Here is a 16,714-nt window from a genome sequence, read left to right as displayed (position 1 = left end):
ATCTCCCCCAACCACAGAAGATAGCAATCCATCAACAGTCAAAAAATGTTTGTATCATATTTTGGTCCCTCCTTAAAAGGCACTATAAGCTAGACTCGGGAAAGAGTCAACTCCCTCTTCCACCTTGGCTGACCTCTCTTCTCTCTGGTAAGAAGACATAAGAGACACACTGGGGGGGTGGGATGAGGTAGGATAATTTATGGTATGTATATCATGACCAGTGTTGGTGATGGATGTTTACCCTGTTGTATGTATTACGCACCTTTTGTATGGGTGCAAGGAACTATGTCAACACTGAATATTGGAAAAAAAATAAAAATAAAGAAGAATTAAGAAAAAAAAAAGAAAGACCCAAACACATGGGCCGAACATCTAGTAGTATCAGCCGGTTCAAAAGAAACCAGCTGACATTCGGCCCGTGTATACAGCCGCTGGTTCAACAACAAACAGCCGAATGTCCGTCTTCTGTTGAAGGGGCATGACCTAAAAAAGTCTGTTAAGCACCCTCCGATCAGCAATCTCAGCCAATAGTTGAGATTGCTGACTGGTGTGTTCTGGCAGGGGCATGCCTCCTTGTCAGAATACAATAGTTCAGAGTTCAGAGATCACTGTAATAAGGATTGTAAGCAGGGCCGATCCACCCTATAGGCTCACTATGGAAGCCACTTAGGGCCCACGCAAAGCTGCGGAGGGCCCCCAAATTACTAGAGACCCCGCCTGGTGAGAAGTCATTTTCGGCTTCTCAACTCGCTGACTGCATGGGAGAAGAGGTAAGAAGCCAGCACCCCCTGCTTCTCACTTTAATGTAAGATGCCATTTTCGACAGCAGAACGCCCCTTCCCCCCGATTCTCAGCTTTAAGCTTTAATGTGACATGTCACTGTCGGCAGCGCCCCCCCCCCCATGTCATTTAGCTTAGGCCACAGGGAGGTCAGGATCGGCACTGACTGTAAGTAAAGCAACTTCTCTTGAGCTCTTCAGTTTTTTGTATTTTTTTCGCTCAGTCGGCTGGGTTGAACAAAAAAAAAAGCTGCTAGTGTGTACCATGCTTTAGGGATAATTCACCCATGAGTCTTTGGACATGACAGGGAATGCAAGAGATTTTCCCTCTAAGAGAGTTGAATAGAATATTCAATAGAAGTGCAGAATGTAACTGACCCAAGGACAGAACCAAAGGAAAACAAAGCAGTCAAAATTGAACAAGCTTCATCAAAATCCTGTTGTAGGAATAATAGATATCAGCTTAGAGGAAAAAACAAACAAGGTTGATCAACTTTTTCCTCTCAGGATGAAAAACTGAAAGGAGATGACCAAGGGTGAAGTATTTTACTTCAGAAGTTCTCATCTGAGAGATAGAAGGATTGAGTCCCAGTAACCTGGAACCGAAAGCAGGAGCCAAGGCCTGTTTGGCCAGTGGGGAATTAGTGTGATAATTGCCATTGTCTTTAATAAAAGCATCCGCTACCAGGCCTTGCTACCAGAGCAAAAGACTTTTCAGCTTTCAATTCTAAGGAGATGCAAGCCAATCTAACTCTGGAATTTTCCCGGAGATGAAAGCCACTGGAAGGAACCTGGATGTAAGAACCACTTGTCAAGTTGGGCCACAGAATATTGATTCCCCCCAGAAGGTTTGAATCCCCAGAATATAGACTTGCTAAAATAATTGAGATATTCCTCTCTACCCAGGAAATGTTCATCTTACCTCTCTCAGTAGACTGAACCTGCAAGTTTCGGCCTGCCTCTTAATATAGTATACTTTGTCATTATAGTATACAGCTGTCATGTTTTTTAGGTTCATTGAGACTAAAGAGTCTACTGTCGGGTGATGAAAGGCACAAATAAGAGCTGGCCAGAAATCTGGAAAGTTCAAAACAACTTCCTGAACAGGGGAGTTCCACTAACCATAGTCCACTAACCAGAAGATTTACCTCTCTCTCTCTCTCTCTCTCTCTCTCTCTCTCTCTCTCTCTCTCTCTCTCTCTCTCTCTCTCTCTCTCTCTCTCTCTCTCTCTCTCTCTCTCTCTCTCTCTCTCTCTCTCTCTCTCTCTCTCTCTCTCAATATGACAAATTCATAAAAATGTATAAAAATCTAAATTTGAATGGAATACACATTTAAAATGGAGTTTCCATCAAAAAAATGTTTTTTCATTATTGTGCTCATTAGACCTAAAAAATAAAAAAATATACCGTATTTGTCGGCGTATAAGGCGACCAGGCGTATAAGACGACCCCCTAATTTTACAGTTTTTTTAAGATTTTTTGCCTGTACTCACCATATAAGACGACCCCCATTCCGATGTTTCATATTTCTTTCTTCTGGAGCTATGGCTTCTTCTTCATTCTTGCTGGAGCTGGAGCCAATCACGGCAAGCGGTGTATTCTATTAATGAATACAAAGCCTGCTTGGATTGGCAGAGGCTGTAACATCATCAGCCCACGCCTCTCTGACTCTCAAAGCCAATCCGAGCAGGCTACTGTATGTAGGCACTCGGATTGGCAGAGGTTGTTATCCCAATCCAAGCAGGCTCTGTATTCATTTGAATACATCGCTCACCGGCATTGGGTAAGCGGTATATTACCGCACATCCAGCAGGCATCTGAGCAGCTGACCCAGCGTATAAGACGACCCCTGCTTTTTGGCCATTTTTTTAAAATGTAAAAGGTAGTCTTATACGCCAGCATATACAGTATATTTTTTACTCACCTGGAAATAAATGCCTCTTGCTATGTGGTCCTGCGAAATCTGCCTTTGGAATCATCTAGGATTCTGACGTCATCTCCCTCGGCTCCTCAGCGCGTTAATGCTCCTGGGAAATGTGTGTCATCATTTCCCAGGATGCAGTGCGCTACCCCTAGCCCTGGAATCGCAGGACTTTGAAACAGGAAGTGCCGCAATTCCGGCTTCTTACACTGTTACACTACGTTGTTGTTGGTTGCCATCACAACGGCGGGGACGTCAGAAGACGCTATTGCAATGCGCATGCGCGAGAATGGGGCAGGGCGGGGGGTCCATTATCACACCCCATCATAGACTTCCAGGAAGTAAGTGCGTGTGGGCTTCACAATGCCCACAAGCAAAATGACAACGGTCTGATTTTAAAATAGTAAGTGACCGGATTTATATCATAAAAACTTATGATGAAAGGACATACATTTAAAAAATGCTAATTATGGTTGGAACCCCGCTTTAATAATTTAAAAACAGGATGTGCAAACAGACAGAAGCGTGAAAATAGTGCAATGAACTCAAAATGTCCAATGTGCCACCTAAGTCACAGATAGCAATCAAAAAATTTGATAGTTTATAGGACAATCAGAAGATGATGGATAAGTGATGATACCCTTCACCATAAACAGTGAATAAATGCCTGATGCCTGGTCAATCCAATAAGGTGACACCTCAGTGTGCATTAGCCTCTCGCCTTACTGCTGTAAGGTAACAGCATAGAGTCAGATGCTCCAGACGGCCTCTCTGGGTGTCCCTCTCCAGTGGGTCTGGCTGATGATGCCTTATGATGGGTAAAGCCTCCTATATAGTTTTCTCTGTGCAAAATAAAGATCCAAAATAAAAATGTGGCTGATACACTCACTTTTAAAATTGTCTCACAAACAAACTATCCACGAGCAGCGATCTCGTACTCCTGTGTCACTTCCGGTGTTGCCTATCGTGCAATCCCAACGCGTAGCGTCACGCCCACCTGACTTCATCAGGGAAACAAGCAATGAAGTTGTTATGTCTTTACCCATCATGAGGCATCACTAGCTGAACGGTGTCTACTGCCACAGTTGGTTACTTATAGACTTAGCTAGCAGATAGCGTGAGAGTACCACTTGCCCATTAGTATTAGTATTATTGTAACAACAATTAAAATAAGGCATGATTTGGTCTTCTACCACAAGAAAAATATCTTGATCTATTTTAATTGATAACCTGAGGTAATCCTCACATCTTTGTGTTTTTTCTTGATGAGTTTTGCATTAAAATCAATGGAAACACTTCAAAAGGTATTTCAATGTATGCATTAAGACAGATAGCATGATACATGTTTGAATAGTATCCCTACTGGGGGTCCTTAAGATCTTCTCAGTCAGAACAGAAATTGGAGTGCCCACTGGGTGAGGTGGGAGTCAGGAATGATTCCATGGAGGAGGATTCCATTGGGACCAGCGCCTCCTGATTTGACTATGCTACATTGTGTAATCAGGGTCTGGGGACCCCCAGTGTCATTCACCCCTGGGAGTGGCATCCTGGGACCCCACTGTATGAAACAGCTCTAGGTCACATTACTAAAGCTTTTATCCTGCACTGCAGGGTAGTGAGCAAAAGCATGACACCAAATAGTGAACAATAAAGTGTACTTATGGTGTGTTATTAATCCCTTCTCCAGTAGAAATTACCCTTCCCTGACCTACTGGGGAGCAAGACTTTTGAAGGGGTATACTTTGTTTTGCATTAAAATATACAAAAACAAATACTTCAATGGGGTACATTCCACCCTGTACTGCTATGCAGCGCATAAATACACTACATAACAATACAATTTTGAAGCATACAATAAATTACATTCATCCTATATCATATACACTTTGAGAAAGTCAGGTGGACAGTGACGCAATGCGTCAGAAAAAGAGCCGGGTGACGTTTACTTCCGGTCGTGGCCGAGATTGGAAGCTTTTCTATGTGATAGACACTGTCTGTTTTTATACATTAACTCTAAGGCCCCGTACACACGAGAGGATCGATCCGCTGAAATTGATCCGTGGATCGGTTTCAGCGGATAGATCCGCTGGTGTGTACGATCCAGCGGATATTTATCCACGGATATATTTCGGGCCGACCGATTTCCAGCTGATAAAAATTTCTTAGCATGCTAATCTATCCGCTGGAATCGGCTCCAGCAGATCGATCCGGTGGTCTGTACAGACTCACCAGATCGATCCGTCCGAAGCCATCCCTCGCATGCGTCGTAATGATTCGACGCATGCGTGGAATTCCTTATATGACAGCGTCGCGCACGTCGCCGCGTCATCATCGCGGCGACGGCACGACATGTCATCGCGATGGGAATTCGGCGCGGATTTCGGTCCGATGGTGTGTACACTCCATCGGATCAAAATCCTCAGAGGATTTATCCGCAGAAACGGTCGGGAGGACCGTGTCCGCGGATAAATCCTATCGTGTGTACTAGGCATTAGGCCTCGTACAGACGGGCAAACATGTACTATGAAAACGGTCCGCCGGACTGTTTTCAGCGTACATGCCCGCCCGGAGATTTCTCTGCCGTCGCGGCGACGATGACGCGGCGACGTGCGCGGCCCTGGTAGTTCAATGCTTCCACGCATGCGTCGAAGTCATTCGACGCATGCGAGGGATGGCAGCCGCTCGGACATGTACGGTAAGTCTGTACAGACGACCGAACATGTACGACGGACAGGATTCCAGCGGGCATGTTTCTAAGCAAGTTTAAAAACATTTGCCCGTTTGAAAACGGTCTGGCGGGCACATGTACACTGGAATCCTGTCCGCTCGGCTGTACAGACGACCGAACATGTCTGCTGAAACTGGTCTGCGGACCAGTTTCAGCAAACATGTTCGGTCGTGTGTACGGGGCCTTAGTTTTATTACATTTTTTATAAAATTTACTTGTCAAAATACTGCACCATGGAGTCCTCCATTTCCTTTACATGCTACTGAGCGGCATTGTCTTAAGAGTCTGAACACCCTTTGGATAGACCTGTCAGAGTGGAAATTGACCTGTCATATGAGCGGTACTGTCTGGGGAGCCTGATTTTACCTGAATGCTCTGGGGACGAATCGGCCAGTGTGGATTTGTCAGTAAGGCATATTGTTCTAAAACATGAGGTAAGAGGCTGGGGTAAACATTACCACACTCACTGGATGGTGGAGATTGGCTGGACGGTGGCACTTGCACTTTATATCCAATGAACTTTATTACACATTTGAAGTGACTATCACAATTATATTGTTATTGCACCGTGTATGGGACTTTTTTTCATACTGGAAAAATTGTTTACTGCGCTGTTCCCCAAAAAATTGTGAATATTATTGCTGCAACTTTTATTTGAGACACACACACAACGAAAAATTATATGCTGCGCAAAATTGATTGATAATACAACTAACATGTGAATGTATATAATGTGCATACACATAAGGTGAAGAAACTAAGTTATAACTGAGTTATCACTGTAATATTAGAAATAAAAATATATTATAAGAAAGTGAGGGATGAAGAGCTTACTGAACACTAATCATACCATAGTCTCTCTGTAAAAAATTTTTATATACATTGAATCTTATATTTTAAAATTTACTACATCATTTTATTATATTTATATATTCATTTTGGCACATTGATTTCTTGCACATTTTCCATTTGATTATAGCTCTGGATTGTTTTTTTCACTTTATCTGCTATTTTTTGTACAACCAAATATGCACTATTTTTGCCAATGTTGCTCAATTATTTGCAATTGTTTTTTCTCTTCTATTTATTGCTGCACTTAATATTTTGCACAGGTTGAATTGTTATTTGCACATGGATCTCACTTTTAATTAAGATTTTAGCTTAATTATTAGGATGAGTAAGCACCACATTCCCTATATTTATCATTTGCGCTCAGTGTGAGAACACCTTTTTATGTTGGCAGCTGCTTTGTTCGTTTTAACGACTTTTTCATGTTACTAAATACATATTACTTAACCACTTCCCGCCCGGTCAATAGTAAATTGACGTCCGGGAAGTGGTTTCGTTATCCTGACTGGACGTCTATTGACGTCCTGCAGGATAGCAGCCGCCGCGCGCCCAGGGGGGCGCGCATCGCGGCGATCGGTGGTGCGGTGTGTCAGTCTGACACACCGCTACACGGATCTCGGTAAAGAGCCTCGACGGAGGCTCTTTACCACGTGATCAGCCGTGTCAAATCATGGCTGATCACAATGTAAAGAGGAAGAGCCGCTGATTGGCTTTTTCTCACTCGCGTCTGGCAGAAGCGAGTAGAGGAGAGCCGATTGGCTGCTCTCCTGACAGGGGGGTATGTGCTGATAGTTTATCAGCGTAGCCCCCCCTCGGATCACCGCACAGGACCACCAGCATGCTGCCCAGGACCACCAGGGATGGGCATCCACACTGGACCACCAGGTATGCCCCCTAGACCACAAGGGAATGCCAATCTGTGCCAAGGCAGCTGCCAATCAATGCCCAGGCAGCTGCCAACCAGTGCCACTCAAAATCCCTGCCAGTGCCCACCCAAAATCCCTGCCAGTGCCAACAGGGATACCCATCAGTGCTGCATATCAGTGCCGCATGTCAGTGCCCATTAGTGCCATTCAGTGCCATGTATCGATGCCCATCAGTGCACAGCAGTGCCGCCTATCAGTGCCCACCAGTGCCCAGCATTGCCGCCTATCAATGCCACCCATATGTACCCACCGTTGCAGCCTTTCAGTGCCCATCAGTGTCACCTATCAGTGCCCATCAGTGCCACCTATCAATGCCCATCAGTGCTGGATATCAGTGCCACCCAACAGTGCTGCCTACCAGTGCCCATCAATGCCACATATCAGTGCCCGTCGGTGCCACCTCATCAGTGCTGCCTTATCACTGCCCGTCAGTGCCATCTTATCAGTGCCCATCAGTAAAGGAGAAAACTTCCTTATTTACAAAATTGTATAACAGGGGAAAAAAACTTTTATTTTTTTTCAAATTTTCGGTATTTTTTTATTTGTATAGCAAAAATTAAAAACCCCGAGGCGATCAAATACCACCAAAAGAAAGCTCTATTTGTGGGAACAAAATGATAAAAAATTCTGTTTGGGTACAGTGAAGCACGACCGCACAATTGTCATTGAGCCTAGGTTCACACTGCTGCGAATTCAAAATCGCGGTAAAATGCGTGATTTTACCGCGATTTCGCGGCTGCGATTTTGCCACGATTTTGCCGCGATTTCGGCCGCAATTTAATGTAACTCGCGGCCCGAAATCGCAAAAAGTAGTACAGGAACTACTTTTTGAAATCGCAGATGCGGCGTCGCACTGATTAGGACAGTGCCATTGCCGACAATTGCCGTGTCAAATCGCATCTCAAATCGTTCCAAATCGTACCCAGTGTGAACCAGGGCTTAAACAGCGACAGCGCAGAAAGTTGAAAATTGGCTTGGTGAGGAAAGGGCGAAAGTGTATGGTATTGAAGTGGTTAAGCAAGTCATCAAACAGATTACAATTCAACAGACAATGAGCTTGATGGGGGGCGGGGAAGAGGGGTAGGGTAAGGGAAATGAGATCTCAGGCCTGTAGCTTTTTAAAAAAGACGAAGACACACAGGATGAGTGGGGGAAGGGGAAGTCAGCAGACCTCCTTCTCCCTATCAGGAGTCTTGTGCCCCGGGGGGGATCAGGGATGACACAACCTATTTGCACTTTTTAGTATGTCTTTCACATGCACTTTTTTGTAGACTATAGTGTTTCGTTTTAGGCTTTAAAAAAATAAATAAAAATAGTGTTTCGTTTTTGTGCACTGCACCGCAGGCTTGAAAAGGAAAAAAAAAAAATATGCATAGGCTTAATTCCAGGTGGAATTAATCAATGGGATAATTTAACACAGATTATGGAAAAGTTGCAATGTGCGTGTTAAATGGGGGGAAAAAAGCATTTCTGTTTAGTAACACTAGTAGAATGAGCTGTATATAACTACTTTATTAGCGTTAACAGTCATTTTGTAGCAATGTAAATGTTGGCAGCAGGTATATTGTGTACAGCGCCATCTATTGATTATACAATTCTATCAGCTGTACGAACAGTGGTAGTAATGGTGTAGTACACAGCGCCATCTATTGGTCTGTATACTATCTGTTGGCTTCCCTGTAAACGACTGTTGCAAGCTCAGTACACACAAGTGCCATCTATTGGTGTTAGATTTCAAATGTCATTAGTAGGAAGGAAAGGTGCTGCCTTAGTACACACAGTGCCATCTATTGGTTTTAGATTTCTAGTGTCAGCCCCATGAAGGAATGTTGCAGACTCAGTACACACAGTGCCATCTATTGGTTTTAGATTTCTAGTGTCAGCCTCATGAAGGAATGTTGCAGACTCAGTACACCCAGTGCCATCTATTGGTTTTACATTTATATTGTCAGTCCTGTGAAGGAATGTTGCAGATTCAGTTTACACAGCGCCATCTATTGGATTATACCTGGATACCCTGTGAACACTTTAGACTCACTATGCACATCGCCAACTATTGGTTTTACAATAAAAGATGTCATGCCTTTGTGGAAAAATATAACAGCCACTTTACACAGCGCCATCTATTGGTTATATAACAGGCTTGTTAGAAGATGCACTATTTATAACCAACACCATTTTCTGGAGTCCACACACAGGTCGAACTGTGGATTGATTTTTCGCGTGGAAGAACGATATGATTGGAAAATGGATTAGGCACCAATCCACAAATTAAACTTGTGGATTGGTCACTTCATGTAATTTTTTTTTTTAAATATACATTATTTTATATAAAATATAGAAAAAAACAAGATACTTTATCACGGTACATTCCACCCTGTTCTGCGACAGGGTGGAATGTACAGCATTACATTACAATACAGTTCGAATCACACGACAAATATATTCACTATGCGGTACGATACATAACAAGTTGCACAAAGCAAAATTCCCTGAACCATCACGGAATGCATGACGCCGCTTATCCCGAAAACATTATGTGGTCCCTAAGGTACCACTGAAATACCTAGCAGCACAATATCAGATGTGCAATGCCTGAGTTAGACCCCTGTGCTGCACATCACTGGTCTGCTTCCTTATTGTCTTGGAGGGGCATACCAGTACATCCTTCGGGAACTGCGCTCCTACGTGTGCAAAGTTCCGTAATCATGCTGTGATTGAGCCAGTGGTGCAGTGCCCAAAAACAAAACAGATGGGTGAACCAAACAAGAGTACACAAGGGTGTGCATTGGTCCCTTCCCTGCAGCTCATAAATACACTACATAACAATACATTCCTAATCATAATTAATTACATTCATTTTGTGGTATGATGCCTGCAGTATGATGTTTTTTTATATATAAACAAATTATATTTTTTTCAACAAAAATAGAGCACCTTACACCTGTCAGGAGCTTTGTGCCCCCGGGAGGTTCAGGGGTAGAGGTCCTTCCTGTTTGGGGGTTTGGCCATTTCTGTACCTTTCATGCAAGTTTTTTGTGCAGTGTGATTTCACAGTTCACTCTTTAGCTCACAAGGGCACCCCTCTCCACACAAAAAAAGCTTACACATTAAAACGGAGCTCCACCCAAAAGGGCAAGCTTGGCTTTTTCGCAACCCCTTCCCTACCACATTTGGCAATTGGGGGAGGACGGAGCGGGCTACCTGGTTTTGAGAGGTACCCACTTCAGAGTAAGATTGCTTACTGGTGATCTATGACATTTCCAGTCCCTTCTCCTTCCCCCTGCTTCTTTCTGGGACACACACAGGTCCCAGAAGACAGTGGGACCATTGAGAATGTGCAGTGTGACTCACGCATGCACAGTAGGAAACCGGCTGTGAAGTCTGAAGTCTTCACTGCCGGATTCCCTTACTTATTATGCCAACACCTGCACCCAAAGCTGATTGAGGAATCAGCTCAGGGGTGACATTACAGGATTCCTAGACAGGTAGGTGTCATTATATTAAAGTGATACTAATGACTCTTTCTTTAGTTAAAAATAACAAATATGTCAGTTTCGGAAGATTTACACCCCTTCCTGACCAGGCCATTTTTTGAAATACAGCACTGTGCGGCGCTGTACCCAGATAAAATATATGTTTTTATTTTTTTCCCACAAAAGAGCTTTATCTTGGTGATTTTTGTCTAGTACTTGGGTGGGTCTGTTTCGGCAGACCTTCCAGAGAACGGGGTCCGTCTGGTTTCGGCCAGATGGACCATGTGAAGTACCTCAATCCCCATCAGGAGCATAACGCCCCATGGGATCAGGGTAAGGTCCTTCCTAGTGGAGGACAAGTGTAAACACCCGTTGCACGTTTTGTGTTACTCTTTATGTGTGTGCACTTTTTTTGGCACCGGGTGGAGTTTTTGGGTGTGTTTCACACGCCATGGGCTTTAAAAAAAAAAAAAAAGAAACATGGTCTAGCACGCCAACTCTCAGTTCACCCAGCTGACAACTCCCCATCCAGCAGGCTGATTGAGGGAATATATGGGGGGCCCGCCCCCTGCCAATCCTATTTGGGGATTGGTCAGAGCTCCTACATGCCACTCCAACTTTCAGCCCTGCCCCCTTTCCAGAACATTCTCACTGGAAACATGGGAGGTGCCCAAAAGCTGAAGTACATGTCAGTCACACTCACTGCTACACTAAACCACTGCCTGCCCCCATATCAAAAACAAACCAGCCTAGCTCGTGGCATAGACCTGCTTAAATTTACCTGCACTGGCAGCTAACACCAAAAACCTCACATCTAGCACCTACCTATGGTAGATGGTGCTACCTAAATATATGGTAATAATATCACTGATAAATGTGAAAGCCTCCTCCTGGTTGTTAGGGAGCCAGCACTCATCAAGTACTCATCCCCATCCAGCACTTTTAGCTATCAGCTTGGGATTCCCAACTGATAGGTAAGTGATTGTAAACAAACAGCATACAAGGCTCTTTAGGTGTGGTATAGATTTTAAGGGGGACCCATTTAAAAAAGACATGCGGTCCCCCCAATTCTATACCAGACCCTTCAATTCTGGTATGCATTTTAGGGAGAATCTTGTGCAAAAGACAAGAAAGAGAAAAGTGTGAGGTCCCCCATAATCCATACCTGACCCTTATCTAAGCATGCAGCCTGGGTGGCCAGGAAAGGGGGAACCCCTGGCAAAGCACCTTACAGCCATGTTATCAAGGACAAGGGCCTCTTCCCTACACAACTGGCCTAGTGATTGTTGGTGTATGTGACTAGAGGATTAGGGGCCCTCTTAAAAAGGAGGGCCCCTAGATACTGTCCTCCCATGTGAATACTACACCTACTCATTCACAAAAAAGAATGTACCCTAGAAATAAACACACCCAAAATGTTTGACAAGTCCTTTTTATCCCACAATGTACATCCATCCATCATCAACCATGTTGAACTTTTGTCTTATACAACCATTGTGCCTGGGAGATGTTTATAAGTGATTTGGGAGGTTTTTTTTGGGTTAACGTGAGACTCTTTAATGCTAAAGCTCCTGCAGAAAAAAAAAAAAATTACAAAGGTTTTCAAGGAATTTATACATAGTTACATAGCTAGTAAGCTTGAATAAAGACACCAGTTCATCCAGTTCAACCTGTGTGGGTGTTGGTGTGTTTATGTCAAATTAAAAGATCTGTGAAGGACCATGACTCTGTAAGTGGGCTGTGCAGGCTGACGTTGGATCTGTGAGGGACCATGACTCTGTGTGGGTTGTGCGGGCTGTGTGGGTTGATGCTGGATCTGTGAGTAGGCTGAGCACAGGATCTCTGAGAGCACACTGGGCACAGGAGAACCCTGCAGGATACACTGAGAGGACATAGGAACTACAGGACACGCTGAGAGGTTAGAGGAAGCTGTGTGAGGCTGGGCAGCGGGAGCTGAGCTAAGTGGTGAACCCAGTGGTAATTGGCGGTGCTTTGAATTAGTGGCAGGAGGGAGAGCTGAGGCTTTGTGAGAGGATTGTGGGAGCTGGGACTGAGTACTGAGGAATATGACTAACTGGGAGCATTGTAAGTACTGAGGAATGTGAGTATCTGGGAGCATTGTGAGTACTGAGGACTGAGTAACTGGGAGCATTGTGAGTACTGAGGACTGAGTAACTGGAAGCATTGTGCGTACCAAGGACTGAGTAACTGGGAGCATTGTGAGTATTGAGGACTGAGTAACTGGGAGCATTGTGAGTACTGAGGACTGAGTAACTGGGAACATTGTGAGTACCAAGGGCTGTAAGTTACTAGAAGCATTGTGAGTACTGAGGGCTTTAAGTAATTGGAAGCATTGTGAGGATTGAGGGCTGTGAGTAACTGGGAGTTACTGGGAGCATTATGAGTATTGAGTGCTGTGAGTACTGAGGACTGTAAATAATTGGGAAGTGAGAATTGAGTAACTGGGAGCACTGAAGACTGTGAGGACTGTGTGTAATTGGGAGCATTGTAAGTACTAAGGAGTGTGAACATTAGGAGCGTTGTACTGAAAACTGTGGGTAACTGGGAGCATTGTGAGTACTAAGGGCTATGAGTACTGGGAGTATTGTGAGTACTGAGAACTTTAGGTACCGGGAAGCATTGTGAGTACTGAGGACTGAGTAATTGGGAGTATTGCACTGAGGTCTGAGTAACAGGAAGCATTGTGAGTTCTGAGGAATATGAGTAACTGGGAAACTTTATGAGTACTGAGGACTCTTTGTGAGTACTGAGGGCTGTGAGTATGGAACTGTGAGTACTGGAACGCTATGAGAGTGGAGGCACAGTGAGTAATTAGAAAGGATGTCTGATCAGGAAGAGAGGACTCCGGAGGTCAAGTAATGAGCAAGCAGGAGCATTAAGAGCGGACACCAGAGGTCATGTGAGTGGGTGCATAAGGAAGAGCACACCCCACAATGAGAAGGAGAAGCGGACACCAGGTGGCGTGTGGTCAGTGAGCAGGAGCAAGGGGAAAGATTGGGAACACTCATAGAATGTGACAGCAAAGTGTACCAGAGCAGGACCCGGGCATGTTGAAAACTTTTGTCTTCAAAGGTTCCAAAAGAATTAGGACAGGAGAGTAGGACATAGGGGGCCGTGTAATCAGTGATTGGGAAATCCCAAACAGCTTGGGAACAACTAGTGCTTAGAATACAATAAAGTCAGGAAGGAAGATTAATACTAAATTGTGTAAAATATAATTCCTAATCTTCATGGAATGGTCCAAAGGAAATGGTATTGTGGCTCAGTGAATATTTCATGTATATGTTCTTTGAACAACCTTGCGAGGGAGAAAACTGCTATGCAAAATGTGAGCAAGTTGTTTCCTTGGAAAACAAGATCCTGAATCTAAGAAAGCAACTGACAACACTTTAAAGCATTATCGATCTGAAAAGGAGTTTGGACTGTACCTGTCAGGGGCCAATACAGTGGAGGGTTGAGATGTGGAGGTGCAGGCAACAGAACAGAGTAGTGTGGCGACAGTTAGATGGAGCAGAGGGGAAAGCGTTATGGATATCAGTCCTGAGCTGACACATCCCAACCAATAGATACGCCCGGTTGGCTGATGTTGGGGATATCTGTCAAGGAGTGGGATTGCTGAAGCAGAGTGACTACTCTACTGCCAGGGGAACAACTCCTCCAGTGAGGATGGGGACAAGGTTAAAGGAAATGCAGATACTAGTGGTAGGGGGCAAAATTATTAGAAGGCCAGATAGGGCAATCTGTGACAAAGACAGTGATTGCCAAACAGTATGTTATTTACCAGGTGCTCGGGTTTGGCACATCTCAGATCAGATGGACAGATTGTTAGGTGGGGCTAGGGAGGACCTAGCTGGCATAGTCCATTTTGGCACCAATGACAAAGTTAGAGGAATAGGGAGCGTCCTAAAAATATATTTCAGGGACTTAGGGGGTGTATTAAAAAAAATATTCTTCAGGGCAGTATCCTCAGAAGTACTGCATGTACCTCAAGCAGAACCAGAGAGGCAGCAGGGGAATAGAGAACCTAACTAATGGCTGAGGAACTGGTGCAGAAAGGAGGGGTGTGGGTTCATGGAGACCTGAGCTGAGTTTTTGGTCAGTTACTGGCACTTTAGCAGGGAGGAGACAGAATCCCTCTGATTGGAGCTTTAAATGAAATAAATAAATGGAAAATGAATAGTGGGTGTATGCTATAGGCTCTCTTAAGTATAAGGAGAAGTCTGGTCCCCTGTCACAGTTGGGATTGGCAGCATGGCAGAGCAATGTTAACATAGTGGGGAACTTTAAAGGGGTTGTAAAAGTATTTTTTTCCCCTAAAGAGCTTCCTCCACACCGTAATGCGAGGCTTTCTCCCTGGTGTGGAGAAAGCCTCTTGAGGGGGGAGGGGGCGAGCAGGAGTGTCAGGACGCCCACTAACACACAGCTCCTTTCTCTATCTGCAAAGTAGAGAGTGTCCTGACCCTCCTGCTCGCCCCCTCCCCCCTCAACTGGCTTTTTCCACATCAGGGGGAAAACCTTGCATTACTGTGTTTATTTACAGACAGAAGAACAGGAAGTGAGGATTTCTCAGAAGAAATAAGGACATTTAAAAGAAAAATGGAAGGATGAGGTAAGTGAAGGAGGACTGCACTAAGGCAAAGGAAGCTATTTAGGATTTTTTTTTAACCTTTACAACCCCTTTAATTATCCAGATATCGACTGGGCTGACAAAACTGCTTACTCATTTAAGGCAGTGGATGCTCTGACTAAAAAATAATACATTGCTAGATTTACTAATTACAAATAACACAGATCTGATTGCAGATGTGGAAACATGGGACAACTTAGGAAACAGAGATCACAGGGTAATAATGTGAAGTATGGTAGCTGCGCTGTGGGGGAGGGAATGGGAAGTGAAAAGGGAATGCGAAGTAAAGGGATCGTGGGTGAACTAAACAGTGAAATAATATTTTTTTTTTTAAGGTATCTGATGATACTACAATGAACAATACAGATGAAAGTGAACAAACACCTATACTCCTGTAACGATTTAACAGTGAAAATACAAAGTAAAATGGCTACTACATATACAAACACCAAAAATAGAATAAAATAAGTGGGGGGAAAAAAATTTGCAAAACTATCAAAAATCACACATGTGATAAAGTACTGTCCATAAATAAGGATCAAATCTAGCAGTCCAGTAATTTCTCCACAGAACACTGTCTAGATAAAACACCTCCACCTCCTTTTTCTAGACAGTGTTCTGTGGAGGAATTACTGTACTGCTAGATTTGATCCTTATTTATGGATAGGACTTCATCACATGTGTGATTTTTGATAGTTTTTCACATGCCCCCCCACTTATTATTATTATTATTATTATTATTATTATTATTATTATTATTCTTGTTCAATATATTTATTGAGTTTTACATGAAGAAAAAAAAACAACAAAAAAAAGCAAACAAAATGTAATAAGCAACATATTATGAGATACATATACAGTAAGTAGAAACATGTCAATGCTTCCGTAACTCCATGCAACTCAAAACTAACAGGGGAGTAGGAAGAAAACTTCATGAGTAGCACATAGTTAACCACTTAACCACTGGGCACGAAAACCCCCTTAATCACCAGACCAATTTTCAGCTTTCAGTGCTCTCACAATTTGAATGACAATTACTCAGTCATACAACATTGTACCCATCTGAAATTTTTGTCCTTTTTTTCACACAAATAGAGCTTTCTTTTGGTGGTATTTGATCACCTCTGCGGTTTTAATTTTTTGCGCTATAAAAGAAAATAGACTGAAAATTCTGTAAAAAAAAAAAATCTAGTTTCTGTCATATTAGCAGGTTATTTCTCACACACAGCATATGCATACTACAAATTACACCCCAAAACACATTCTGCTATTCCTCCCGAGTATAGCGATACCACATGTGTGCGACTTTTACACAGCGTGGCCACATAGAGAGGCCCAACATGCAGGGAGCACCATCAGGCGTTCTGGAGCACCCAGGCCAATTTTG

At 43.7% G+C, this 16,714-nt stretch overlaps 1 protein-coding gene across 2 annotated transcripts in view; it reads left to right on the top strand.

Moving 5' to 3' along the window:
* The first annotated feature begins 12,398 nt into the window (after positions 1 to 12,398).
* LOC120936220 (cytochrome P450 2G1-like) overlaps positions 12,399 to 16,714 on the top strand; it is a 73,650-nt gene continuing 69,334 nt past the window's right edge. Inside the window, exon 1 of one of the 2 annotated variants that reach the window (XM_040348413.1) lies at positions 12,399 to 12,597. The gene's annotated coding sequence lies outside the window, so the exon portion shown is untranslated. The remainder of the gene's footprint in view (positions 12,598 to 16,714) is intronic. The other variant, XM_040348412.1, reaches the window with a different exon arrangement.

The sequence above is a fragment of the Rana temporaria genome, chromosome 4, assembly GCF_905171775.1.
Source record: "Rana temporaria chromosome 4, aRanTem1.1, whole genome shotgun sequence".
Classification (NCBI taxonomy): domain Eukaryota; kingdom Metazoa; phylum Chordata; class Amphibia; order Anura; family Ranidae; genus Rana; species Rana temporaria.
This window is presented reverse-complemented; position numbering and strand designations above follow the sequence as displayed.